Source organism: Mustela lutreola, chromosome 1 (assembly GCF_030435805.1).
Source record: "Mustela lutreola isolate mMusLut2 chromosome 1, mMusLut2.pri, whole genome shotgun sequence".
Lineage (NCBI taxonomy): Eukaryota > Metazoa > Chordata > Mammalia > Carnivora > Mustelidae > Mustela > Mustela lutreola.
This window is the reverse complement of record NC_081290.1, coordinates 44,928,623-44,941,889: the sequence shown is the minus strand read 5'-3', so window position 1 is coordinate 44,941,889 and position 13,267 is coordinate 44,928,623.

Genomic DNA, 13,267 nt, shown 5'->3' with positions numbered 1-13,267 from the left:
GTTACCCTGAATGTGAATGGGCTAAATGCCCCTGTCAAAAGACGCAGGGTATCAGAATGGATAAAAAAACAAAACCCATCTATATCTTGCCTCTAAGAAATTCATTTTAAGCCCGAAGACACCTCCAGATTTAAAGTGAGGGGGTGGAAAAGAATTTACCATGCAAATGGACATCAGAAGAAAGCAGGAGTGGCAATCCTTATATCAGATCAATTAGATTTTAAGCCAACAACTATAATAAGAGATGAGGAAGGACACTATATCATACTCAAAGGGTCTGTTCAACAAGAAGATTTAACAATTTTAAATATCTATGCCCCCAACGTGGGAGCAGCCAACTATATAAACCAATTAATAACAAAATCAAAGAAACACATCAACAATAATACAATAATAGTAGGGGACTTTAACACTCCCCTCACTGAAATGGACAGGTCATCCAAGCAAAAGATCAGCAAAGAAATAAAGGCCTTAAACGACACACTGGACCAGATGGACATCATGGATATATTCAGAATATTTCATCCCAAAGCAACAGAATACACATTCTTCTCTAGTGCACATGGAACATTCTCCAGAATAGATCACATCCTGGGTCCTAAATCAGGACTCAACCGGTATCAAAAGATTGGGATCATTCCCTGCATATTTTCAGACCACAATGCTCTAAAGCTAGAACTCAACCACAAAAGGAAGTTTGGAAAGAACCCAAATACATGGAGACTAAATAGTATCTTTCTAAAGAATGAATGGGTCAACCGGGAAATTAAAGAAGAATTGAAAAAAATCATGGAAACAAATGATAATGAAAATACAAGGGTTCAAAATCTGTGGGATACAACAAAGGCAGTCCTGAGAGGAAAATATATAGCGGTACAAGCCTTTCTCAAGAAACAAGAAAGGTCTCAGGTACACAACCTAACCCTACACCTAAAGGAGTAGGAGAAAGAACAAGAAAGAAACCCTAAGCCCAGCAGGAGAAGAGAAATCATAAAGATCAGAGCAGAAATCAATGAAATAGAAACCAAAAAAACAATAGAACAAATCAACGAAACTAGGAGCTGGTTCTTTGAAAGAATTAATAAAATTGATAAACCCCTGGCCCGACTTATCAAAAAGAAAAGAGAAAGGACCCAAATAAATAAAATCATGAATGAAAGAGGAGAGATCACAACTAACACCAAAGAAATACAAACTATTATAAGAACATACTATGAGCAACTCTACGCCAATAAATTTGACAATCTGGAAGAAATGGATGCATTCCTAGAAACATATAAACTACCACAACTGAACCAGGAAGAAATAGAAAGCCTGAACAGACCCATAACCAGTAAGGAGATTGAAACAGTCATTTAAAATCTCCAAACAAACAAAAGCCCAGGGCCAGACAGCTTCCTGGGGGAATTCTACAAAACATTTAAAGAAGAACTAATTCCTATTCTCCTGAAACTGTTCCAAAAAATAGAAAAGGAAGGAAAACTTCCAAACTCATTTTATGAGGCCAGCATCACCTTGATCCCAAAACCAGACAAGGATCCCACCAAAAAAGAGAGCTATAGACCGATATCCTAGATGAACACAGATGCGAAAATACTCAACAAAATACTAGCCAATAGGATTCAACAGTACATTAAAAGGATTATTCACCACGACCAAGTGGGATTTATTCCAGGGCTGCAAGGTTGGTTCAACATCCGCAAATCAGTCAATGTGATACAACACATCAATAAAAGAAAGAACAAGAACCATATGATACTCTCAATAGATGCTGAAAAAGCATTTGACAAAGTACAGCATCCCTTCCTGATCAAAACTCTTCAAAGTATAGGGATAGAGGGCACATACCTCAATATCATCAAAGCCATCTATGAAAAACCCACCGCAAATATCATTCTCAATGGAGAAAAACTGAAAGCTTTTCCGCTAAGGTCAGGAACACGGCAGGGATGTCCATTATCACCACTGCTATTCAACATTGTACTAGAGGTCCTAGCCTCAGCAATCAGACAACAAAAGGAAATTAAAGGCATCCAAATCGGCAAAGAAGAAGTCAAATTATCACTCTTCGCAGATGCTATGATACTATATGTGGAAAACCCAAAAGACTCCACTCCAAAACTGCTAGAACTTATACAGGAATTCAGTAAAGTGTCAGGATATAAAATCAATGCACAGAAATCAATTGCATTTCTCTACACCAACAGCAAGACAGAAGAAAGAGATATTAAGGAGTCAATCCCATTTACAATTGCATCCAAAACCATAAGATACCTAGGAATAAACCTAACCAAAGAGACACAGAATCTATACTCAGAAAACTATAAAGTACTCATGATAGAAATTGAGGAAGACACAAAGAAATGGAAAAATGTTCCATGCTCCTGGATTGGAAGAATAAATATTGTGAAAATGTCTATGCTACCTAAAGCAATCTACACATTTAATGCAATTCATATCAAAGTACCATCCATCTTTTTCAAAGAAATAGAACAAATAATGCTAAAATTTATATAGAACCAGAAAAGACCTCGAATAGCCAAAGGGATATTGAAAAAGAAAGCCAACGTTGGTGGCATCACAATTCCGGATTTCAAGCTCTATTACAAAGCTGTCATCATCAAGACAGCATGGTACTGGCACAAAAACAGACACATAGATCAATGGAACAGAATAGAGAGCCCAGAAATAGACCCTCAAATCTATGGTCAACTAATCTTCGACAAAGCAGGAAAGAATGTCCAATGGAAAAAAGACAGCCTCTTCAATAAATGGTGCTGGGAAAATTGGACAGCCACATGCAGAAAAATGAAATTGGACCATTTCCTTACACCACACACAAAAATAGACTCAAAATGGATGAAGGACCTCAATGTGCGAAAGGAATCCATCAAAATCCTTGAGGAGAACACGGGCAGGAACCTCTTCGACCTCTGCCGCAGCAACATCTTCCTAGGAACAACGCAAAAGGCAAGGGAAGCAAAGGAAAAAATTAACTATTGGGATTTCATCAAGATCAAAAGCTTTTGCACAGCAAAGGAAACAGTTAACAAAATCAAAAGACAACTGACAGAATGGGAGTAGATATTTGCAAACGACATATCAGATAAAGGACTAGTGTCCAGAATCTATAAAGAACTTAGCAAACTCAACACCCAAAGAACAAATAATCCAATCAAGAAATGGGCAGAGGACATGAACAGACATTTCTGCAAAGAAGACATCCAGATGGCCAACAGACACATGAAAAAGTGCTCCATATCACTCAGCATCAGGGAAATACAAATCAAAACCACAATGAGATATCACCTCACACCAGTCAGAATGGCTAAAATCAACAAGTCAGGAAATGACAGATGCTGGCGAGGATGCGGAGAAAGGGGAACCCTCCTACACTATTGGTGGGAATGCAAGCTGGTGCAACCTCTCTGGAAAACAGCATGGAGGTTCCTCAAAATGTTGAAAATAGAACTGCCCTATGACCCAGCAATTGCACTATTGGGTATTTACCCTAAAGATACAAGCGTAGTGATCCAAAGGGGCACGTGCACCCGAATGTTTATAGCAGCAATGTCCACAATAGCCAAACTATGGAAAGAACCTAGATGTCCATCAACAGATGAATGGATCAAGAAGATGTGGTATATATACACAATGGAATACTATGCAGCCATCAAAAGAAATGAAATCTTGCCATTTGCGACAACATGGATGGAACTAGAGCGTATCATGCTTAGCGAAATAAGTCAAGCAGAGAAAGACAACTATCATATGATCTCCCTGATATGAGGAAGTGGTGATGCAACATGGGGGCTTAAGTGGGTAGGAGAAGAATCAATGAAACAAGATGGGATTGGGAGGGAGACAAACCGTAAGTGACTCTTAAAACAAACTGAGGGTTGCTGGGGGGAGGGGGTTAGGGAGAAGGGGGTGGGATTATGGACATTGGGGAGGGTTTGTGCTTTGGTGAGTGCTGTGAAGTGTGTAAACCTGGTGATTCACAGACCTGTACCCCTGGGGATAAAAATATATGTTTGTAAAAAATAAAAAATTTAAAAAATTTAAAAAAAAAAAAAAAAAAAGAAAGGACGAATACCCAACTTTTGTAGCAACATGGATGGGACTGGAAGAGATTATGCTGAGTGAAATAAGTCAAGCAGGGAGAGTCAATTATCATATGGTTTCACTTATTTGTGGAGCATAACAAATATCATGGAGGACAAGGGGTATTAGGAGAAGGGAGTTGGGGTAAATTGGAAGGGGAGGTGAATCATGAGAGACTATGGACTCTGAAAAACAGTCTGAGGGGTTTGAAGTGGCGGGGGGGGAGGGTGGGGTACCAGGTGGTGGGTATTATAGAGAGCACGATTGCATGGAGCACTGGGTGTGGTGAAAAAATAATACTGTTTTTCTGAAAATAAATAAATTGAAAAAATTTTTTTAAAAGTTGTTTTTATATATCGTAGTAGAAAAACTCACAGTTTAAATGATTTTGTTGATTAATATTCACATGCTGGCTGTGACTTTAAGATGTCAAACTGTCTAGAGGAGATGTCAAAGTGTGAAAGAACTTTCATGTTGTAATTATAGTGATTTCAACATTTAAAATTACTTCCATACCTCTTCTTATATAAAAAAAGATAAAATAAATTTGTACTTAAACTATTATAATATATAAAAATCTGCATTTAACTTAAATGCTATATAATTTTTACATTTTATGCTGCATTGTACAAAACAATGATCACTTATTGATTTTGTTCAGCAAACTAATGCCTGTTTTAAATGTTCTGTGTTTTTTTCGAATACTTTCCAGTCCTTTAAAAATGTTAACATTATGAAAGTGAGATTCTAATTGGTTATAGACCAGGAAAAAAGTTTATAGAGATGTAGATTATAAGAAAAAGGACTGAGTTCAGTGACAGAAATATAATGGTGCTTCTGAAAAAATTAGTAGAAGTTAGTGAAGACACCCCTTTTACCTCAGTTCTCCTATAGGTAAGATATGCATTAAGCCATTAAATACATAATAGTTCCTAACCTACATTTACATTATTGCCATGCAATATCCTATACATATATGCATATGTATATATTCATAGATAAACTCACGCAGGATGAAAAGACTCAATATCATAGTGAGTATAAAAATCAAAACCAGCAAAAATCTTTACAATAAATGTGTTCATTTTTATAAAATAATTAAAAAGTCACTTTGTTCATATTATTCGTATATAACAAAGAAGGGACTCTAAGTTTACATGGAAGTGTGTGGTGTTGTCTCTTCTCATGATTGGAAAGAGCAGATATTGCACACTTTGCTAAAACTGTTTGACAGTAGAAAGTCTGAAAAGTTATTATCATGAAAGACACTGAGTTCGCAAATGTTCTTCTCAGAACTATGAGCAGTTCTAAGCACAGGGATGGAAATGCATACTGGAAACATGATCAGAATCCCTGAACTCCCAGAGACAAATCTATCTGTATTTTCATGTGCTTCCATAATGGGTTATCACGTTTCCATTTGGGTGCTGGACTTTCCTGCTGCTGTCAGGCATTTAGTATCTTTCCAGTTATAGGCTTAAAAAATCAGCATTTCTACTTCAACTTCTGCAAATCCTTCTGAAAGGGGGAAATTAAATAAAGCACTTACTGTGAATACGAAGGCAAGTAGATTTTCCAAACATTTTATGTTAAAATAGAATAGCATAGCAGACAATAGAATGATGGTTCTTAAAGATTCCTTTTTCTTCATATGCACTCCTCTTTTTTGCATATGCCAGATTTTGTTTTACTTTCTTTCCTTTTTTTGGTCTAGCTTAAAATATTTAGAATAGAAGATAGCAATTCTCCTTCAGAATTGAATGTGAGATGTGAAAGTTAAATTGAAGTCTCCATAAAAATGGAAGCAAAGTTATCTAAAAGAGACGACCAGAGGAGCCAAAAGGAAACTATTTTTTTTTTCTGTTAGAAAATAATAAAGCAAGAACTAGCTTGTATAGCAGCTTAAAATAAATCTCAATCCAAATAATTTTGCAATACACATTAGCCATTTCTCCCAGACATAAGCACAGTGGTTTTCACTAATACTGTTAATAGGCTGGAATTCGTGAATGAGAACAAATGGAAATTGGCAGAGGGCTATCTTAGATATACTTGGAATACATTTCCCTAAAGATTATAAGATGTATAACTGTTAAGTATATATTTGTAGTGAAGCAGACTGTTCATTCTCAGTCTATTCTGAATATTCTTCATTGTTTCTAGGTAACATCTTTTTTCCCCCCAACTCATTTTTCTTCCTAAAGAGTGTTTAAGGTTAATATACTCCATGAACTATTGCTGATTTAGTGTATTTCAGCTCATCTCCAAAAGAAATGTGAGATGATTATCTAAAGAGTAGTTAAGTTTTACAAAGACAAATTTTTGTATAATCCACATATATTTAAAGAACTTTTCATAGAATGAGAGGTTGTAATCCCCAGCATATACAAGAAGCATGGTGTGTGTCCCATCTCTCAGTCGCACTGTGGGAAAGTCTGCATGAACAATCATGTTTTTACTTTTGTTTTTTTGCCTTACATAGTCTAGTGTTCATGCATTTGTTTTCTTATTCGACTGTGATAACTTTGCTTTATTTAGTTGATAATGGCTATTTTTTTCATTAGAACTTGTCAGAGGCAGGCCCCTGGCCAGGGCGGCCTCCACCATTAAAAGATGGCGCCTGGCTAGTTGCCAGGTTAGGATTGCCTCCTGAGACTAAGCGGAACGCCCAAAGAGGAAGTAAACAGCATTGGTTGCTAGCGAAGTCGTTCATTTGGGTGTACAGCCTGATTCGCTCCCTCCTGTACCCTGCTCGCTGATTGGTCATGTAAACGTATATAAGTGTGTAGACTTGCGGAAATAAAGAGAGAGAAGATACACCTGAACTGGGGCTTCTCCTTGCGGGTGGAGGGTGATAAGAACTTAAACGACTGTCTTTATTGTAGATACATCATTATTAGTATAAATTAAACAATTGGCTAAGGATCACATTTTTCCAAGTGGACCAAATATTTTATTCTTGAGCTTTCTCTGTCTCTCTCACACACATATATGTGACCTCTTAGCAAATAATTTCAACTCTACGTTTTTGATATATTCAGAATTTATCATTTCTTAACATCTTCACTGCTACCACCAGAGAGCAAGATAGTAACAAACAACAATATTTCTTGTAAAAGCCTTCTGACTGATTCCCAGACCATCTGTTTCTGATACAGTAGCCAGTGTGATCCTTTAAAAATATTTCAGACCATATTATTTCTCTGCTCCAAGGCCACAATGTTTCTTTTCTGATTGTTCCAAACAAAATGGTATTACCAACCTTCTCACCCTCTAAACACCTTTTAGATGCTTTAATCTTATGAAAAGCTCCCATAACCTTGTGACATGTTACATTTCTGTGTTTACCATTTATCTCCCTAGATATAACATAATGAGAATATGAGGTCAGGGACTTTATTTTTTTCAATACTATGTCCCAAGTGCCTAGATTTTTCTGGTCCATTAAAAGCTCTGAATAAATAGCTGAAAAAGTAAATGAAATTAAGAATATACCAAGATTCATGATTGAAACTAAAGTATAAATACCCTGATAATTGTACACTGATTAAAAAGGCAATCTCCTTTAATATAGATCAATTGTATTATTCTTATGTGATAATCATATCAACAGCTACATTTTTCTTCTGCCTTTATGTTATAAGGCACTGATGGTAAATTTTTATATACGTTGTCCTACTTAAACTTCCAATAATGCTATGAGTTAGTTGCAACAACTTCACCATTTTTACAAATGAAAAATCAAAAGTTACCAACATTACATTATGTGTAATCTTGTGTGTAATCTTCTTTACACAAAATGTAAACATTATGTGTAATCTTCTCTTGTGGCAGAGCAGAACCACATCAAATTTATTCCAAAACCTGTTTTATACTATGGCTGTCCCAATCTGCAGCTTAGATATTTTAAATAAAGTGGCGGTGTATAGATATGTCTGACATCATCACCTGCATTGAGTAATATTTGGCAAATTCATGAACTATTTTCCCAAATCTCTGAGTTTTGTCTCATCAGATTCTTTACCATCACTCTCAAGAATATATGTTCTCACCATTCTGTTCATATTTATTGCATTCTTTTTATTATCTGGTGTGCTCTTGACATTGCTAGCTATGGTTTGGACTCTACCCTGGTATTATTCAAATCATCTTGAGTAACAGTCCTTTTTCTTCACCCAGGGTCTTAAAATGTCCTACCTGTTGTTTTTCTTTGTGGGCAGTAATTCTTTCTTATCCTTCTACTCCATCTCTGCCTCACATAAAACATGACTATAATACCTGGCAAAATGTTTTAAGAAATTTTCTCCATTTATGTAATTCCTTTGCTTTTTGGCTTTTCATCTGAAACTGACCCATAGAATACATTGTAACAATTTGTTCACTTAGAATTTAGTCTACAGGTATAACACACCATTTCAGATTTAATTTAGGATGATAAAGAACAGTAGCACACACTTATTTTAACCAGTGGGTCCTAGTCAAGACATTTTGTTTGCCTGGAAGGTCCATGGATTAGATGCAGGGATTCTGAGAGCGACTGCAAATTGTCTGTTAAACTGGTATGTGTGTGTATAATTGTTTGCTATTTCCAGGGAAGGTATCCATAACATTCATTCTATTGTAAAAAGGAATATTGTCACAAAAAAATAAGAATTTTCTATCATTGCACTGTATTTTTTGTAAGTTCTTGGAAAGAATGTAACCACAAGTGACCCGTGAGCTGACTCGGAGAATGTGGATGGTCCTTACTCTCTTCCCTGTCCTTGGAATGCAACTTCTGCCTGCTGTTCCCACAATCAGAGCCATTTTCAAAGATGTGGCCTTGAGAAAACAATGTGTTGTTGAGCTCTTCTGAATGATACATGTGACTGAACCATATAAACTTCTAAGATTCCAGTGGTCAAGGACAGAGAGCTAGTCCCTTGTTTATTAAAACTTCTACCAATCTGGAGTGGCCTGTTTCTGTCTTTTGTTTCTCTTTGCCCTTTGTATATGGGATCTGGTTTGTGAACCAACAATTAGTCAACCAACCAAGAGACAGCAAAAATGGGTCTCAGAAAAGGGTCACTCACAGAGGAAATCCTAAGTTGGCCATTGAGCATTATGTCCGTCGGAGGTACTGTTAAATGCTTGTGAACCACCATGTAAGTATGGGAACTATACTAAAATTGCTGGCTGGTTTGCTTCACCTGTTTGAGGAACTGTGCAGAGTGTACTGTGACAGGGACGGGAAACAAGTGGCTGCCATAGTGTGTTGGTCTCCACTGTGCGCAGTTTAGCTAGACACCAACACTCAACTAGTGGCTAAAGCTTGGGTTAGAAAGCTAGAATAGCTGAGAATAGAGGAAGACGTGTGTTTCTTTGCTGACTTCAGGGCTGGCAGAGAAGGTGGACAGCAGGATGATCAGTTGGAGAACTTAGAGTGCTGTTTTGCAAAGCTAAGGGGGTGTGCAAGCTGCCACAGATTCAGGTCTGAATGATTGTAACAAGCCTGACTGGGATGCTAAGAGGGTAAAATCCCAGGGAAAGTGAGGAGAGTGAAGAGGAGGGTGTCTTGGTGATTGACAGTACAGCAGATGAAACATACCTGCCATTTGGACCGTGCTACAAAGGAAAGTAAAAGCACAACAAAAGGGCGCCTGGGTGGCTCAGTGGGTTAAGCCGCTGCCTTCAGCTCAGGTCATGATCTCAGGGTCCTAGGATCGAGTCCCGCATCAGGCTCTCTGCTCAGCAGGGAGCCTGCTTCCTCCTCTCTCTCTCTCTCTCTGCTGCCTCTCTGCCTACTTGTGATCTCTCTCTGTCAAAAAAAAAAAAAAGCACAACAAAACAACCCCAGCCATTGGGGCATTTCCCAGTTAGGGCAACATTCATGGTGAGAGAATATACTATCACTGGGTTTACTGATACAGCAGCCAAGCTTTGGCAGAAGGTCAGGGATGGGTCCATGTGTGGTTATGTGGCTATAGAATATAGAGTACAATGGCATTTCTCTGATAGGCAAGAAGCAGAGAAAGTTAGCAACAGCCCCACCCATCCTGCTCTCAGAGTGTCTCCATGGCACTGGGGAAGTGCATTACTCAGTCCCATATAGATTGGATTATTCTAGCTTATAGTGAGGTGTGGCCCAACACGAGATCTCCTTGGGTACCTAGGACCCGGGACAGCTACAAAGGAGGTACAACACATTCTTAGGGAGTTGGGAATGTGACAGACAATCTGTGCTCCTGTCTTTGAAGTTCTTGATCAGGACACATTCACTGCATGACTGAATGCTAAGATACTCCAGTCTACCCCCAAAAAACCTGGTTTGGAATGTTGATCCCTGTCATAGAAGAAGACATTTATTCTGGACATTATTGCCCAGATCGGGCAATCCATTGCTGATCTGGGGGAAATTGACCACTCCCAGGAGTAGGTAAGGGATGTGGTAAAGAATCAAGATAGAGAGGGAGCTTGGAAGCCAAAAGACTCTCCCAAACATCTGTAAAGTTTCCAGCAAATGTAACACAGAAGCATATGTGGTTGATCTCAGTGCTGCCCTGACTCTACCTGAAAAGACAGACAAGCAACAATGGTTCTCTGTTGGTTAGCCTATAGAAAGCCTTAGAATGTGAAAAAACAGTTTAGACTACTTACACTACTATTCCCTATCTGCTCGAGCAGAGCCCTCAGGGATATATAGTCAAGGTGGGTGCCTCTCACACACAGGTAAAGGAAGCAAGGCAAGATTGCCCTCAGGTGAGTGTTGCTGGAGGTGATCAGAGGCCCAATGTTGTGCACACTGTTGATTGGTCTCCAAGACATAATCAAAGTTGATGGTTTTGCTTGTATCTAATACATGGTACCCCTCAGAAGTTTTCAGACCCTCTCAGTGCCACTGATGATTACAGTGGGCAAACACTTAGGTTGGAAGGTCCCCTTGAAATTGAAATTGGGTGTCCCCCCCCAGGAAAAGTTTATATCTTTAATACTGGAAAATACACTGGGCATTGATGTACTACAAAGGCCAAATCTGCAAACCTCTACTGGTGAATTTCCCCTCTAAGTTACAATAATCAATCCAGTGTTGAGGGGAAGTACCAATTGGAAACCAGTAATAATCTGTCTCCATAAAGACTGGTAACTGTCAAACAGTATAAATTGCTTGGAAGCATACAGAGTTAGGAGAAACTATCCAAGAACTACACCAAGTGGGTATTGTACGCCCTGCTCATAATGCTTTCAACAGCCCAGTATGGCCACTAAAAAAAAGTCAGATGGCTCAATGCTGATGACAACAGACAACTGAGATTTGAACAAGGTAGTGCCCCACCCCACCATGAATCAGGCCATGCTCAACATTGCTGCCATCTTGGGCACTTGGTCATGCTCCTAGGAGTGTACCATACTATACTGGACTTAACATCTATTTGTCTTCATGTGGGAAGGGCAGTAATGGACTTTTCAAGTGCTTTCCAAAGGCTACTACCACAGCCTCACATTATGTTATGGGATGATAACCTGAGATTTCTCTCTCTTTTCCTTCCCCACATCAATAACTGGGTCTATTACATTGCTGATATAATGTTACCATTGAAGATTCGCCTCTGTTGCAAGACATTCTGCTAACTGTGCTGGTATATCTGTGAGAGAGAGGGTCAGTGGTGAACCTACAGAAAATTCAAGGCACAGACACTGCTACAAAGTTTTGGAGAGTTGCTTGGTTGGGTAAGACTTACATTGTTCCAGAAACTATAATTGAGAAGGTGCAAGCCCATCCAATCTCTAAGAACACAAAAAGGGTACAAGACTTTATAGGGATTTGGGATTTGGGGAGGATTTTTATTCCCTGCCTGGCACAGTGCCTCCGTCTTTTATAGCACCTGGTAAAGAAAAGGTATATGTAGGACTGAGCAAGCTACCTTTGAGAAGGTAAGAATATGAGTGAAGCAGATTAGAGTTCTGGCATCTCCCAAGCAGAGATATCAATTGAATTAGCTGTGTCTATTACTCTGGAAGGTATGGGTTGGACACTGTGTCAGAGATAATAGAAGAGAGTACCCAGAGGATTTTGGTCTCAGCTCTGGAAGGGGACAGAAACCGGAGATAACTCCATAGAACAATAGTTCTTAGCAGTGTGCACCATGCTCCCCCAGAAAGACACTCTCATGAAGTAACAGCATCATCATGGTAAGAACTTCCTTACCTACCTACCAAGGTGTGAGCTGAGAACATGTTCTATTGACCCACTTTGATATGGCTCAAAACCCCCACATCAACTAAATGATGTATCTTGTAGTAGCAGATGACTACTACAAGATAGTAGTAGTCATCTTGTTTTCCAACACACTGTTTCTAGATATGTAGGTGAAACTAGAGTTTGTGGAGTATGTAGATCCTCCAAATGTTCCCTACCCCTGTTCTTGTGATGGTTTCTGTGGCCACAGAAAGGGAGTAGGGGAATTCTGCTGATGTCTGGTATACAGGTGGATCTAGATCAGGCAACCTGCCCATATGGGCTGGAGTCACTATTCAGCTCGACACTGACACCATCTGAATGGAAACAGAAACGAATTACAGCAGCCAGTGCACCTAACTGAAAGTTTAGCTAGTGACCACTCAGAGCCCTAGCCATTAACCCTTTGCAAGAACAGTTAGGCTGTTCCAAAGAGATTAACCCCTCTCCCCCCAGAAATGGGGCACCTGAGTGGCTCTGTCAGTTGAGTGTCTGCCTTTGACTCAGGTCTTGATCCCAGAGTCCTTGGATGGAGCCTGACATCAGGCTCCCTGCTCAGTGGGGAGTCAGCTTCTCCCTCTCCTACTCCACCTGCTCATGGCCTCTCTCTCTCACTGTATCTCAAATAAGTAAATTAAAAAAAAAAAAAAAAAAGACTAAACCCATGGCTTAGACAATAAGAAGCTAAGGGGTGTATGATCATGAAATAGGCCTTGTGGGATTAGGGTATGTGGAAAGATATTTAGGTTCTCCTGCAAGAGCATAAGACAGTCCTCTCTCTCTACCATGTCCCAGCTCACAAGACACTATAACCCTTGGAAATTAAGAAGCTAATGTCCTACCTCAGGTGCAAGCCCTAGCAACTCATCTTTCAATAGATACAGGAGACTGGGTACATAGGCAGAACAGCCACCTTAGTGCCTGGGTAGAATGGCATATTGTCAAGGA